Source organism: Apodemus sylvaticus, chromosome 4, assembly GCF_947179515.1.
Source record: "Apodemus sylvaticus chromosome 4, mApoSyl1.1, whole genome shotgun sequence".
Lineage (NCBI taxonomy): Eukaryota > Metazoa > Chordata > Mammalia > Rodentia > Muridae > Apodemus > Apodemus sylvaticus.
Window position 1 is genome coordinate 140796612 of NC_067475.1, and position 971 is coordinate 140797582.

Sequence of the window (971 nt, forward strand, 5' to 3'; positions counted from 1 at the left end):
TTTGAGTGGCATTCCATCCTACTCACAGTTACCAAGGGCTAACTAAAAAGCTAGAGACAGGCAAACCCATCTGAGCAGTAACATTCCCTTGTCTCTAATGGCTCAATGCAGATGCTATGGGAACAGCACAATCCTCAGGTTTATTATGTTGGGAGGTATTTGAAATAATACCTATGTGGAGAAAACTGGAGATGTATGGATCTCCAATGTAAGGTTCTTTAGAATCCTATTTTTGTCCTTCTGACCCTATACAATATGAGGAATATTTATTCTGTTATGCTGTTCTAAAATATATTCCTTTCAGGTCAAAGGGCAGTTGTTCAGTTAATAATGATTCAGAAATTCAAATACTGAGAGTCAAAATAACCATTTAATACCAATACTGTAGAAGTTTTAATATTTTAGTATAGTTTTTGAAAGACAAGTCCCATAGAAACATGTACGCTATAGTTTCTCTAAACCAATCATAACCAACATCAAGAGGCCAATGGTATATTGAATCATACTAATCAGGAGTCATAATCACTATATCTGATAAAAAATCCTATTAATATTACCTTTCTTTTGTTGAAGAAGCCACATTGAAAATGATTAGAATTTTACCCATTCCACATTAATTATATCAGAATTCAGCCTTGATTGCTGAACCCAGTACCCAGGATGTTTGATCATTCCACAGAATTGTTCTCATTGGTTTAATCTAAGCATATTCTAAATCACAACTGACCAAAGACTGAGTCATTGAGCTCAAATACTCATTTATATTTTTCTTACTTAAAATCCACCAATGATTTTTCCTCTCCAGCAGAACACCAAAGTTTTACTTATTTTACAAAATGAAACAAAATCAAAATCAAAACCATCATCATCAACAACAAAATTACCTAGACTCTTAGAATAATCCTGCATTCCTATCTCATCATAAAGGTTTATCAAAGCTAGGCTTAAATTTTATGCCTAATTACCTTTTC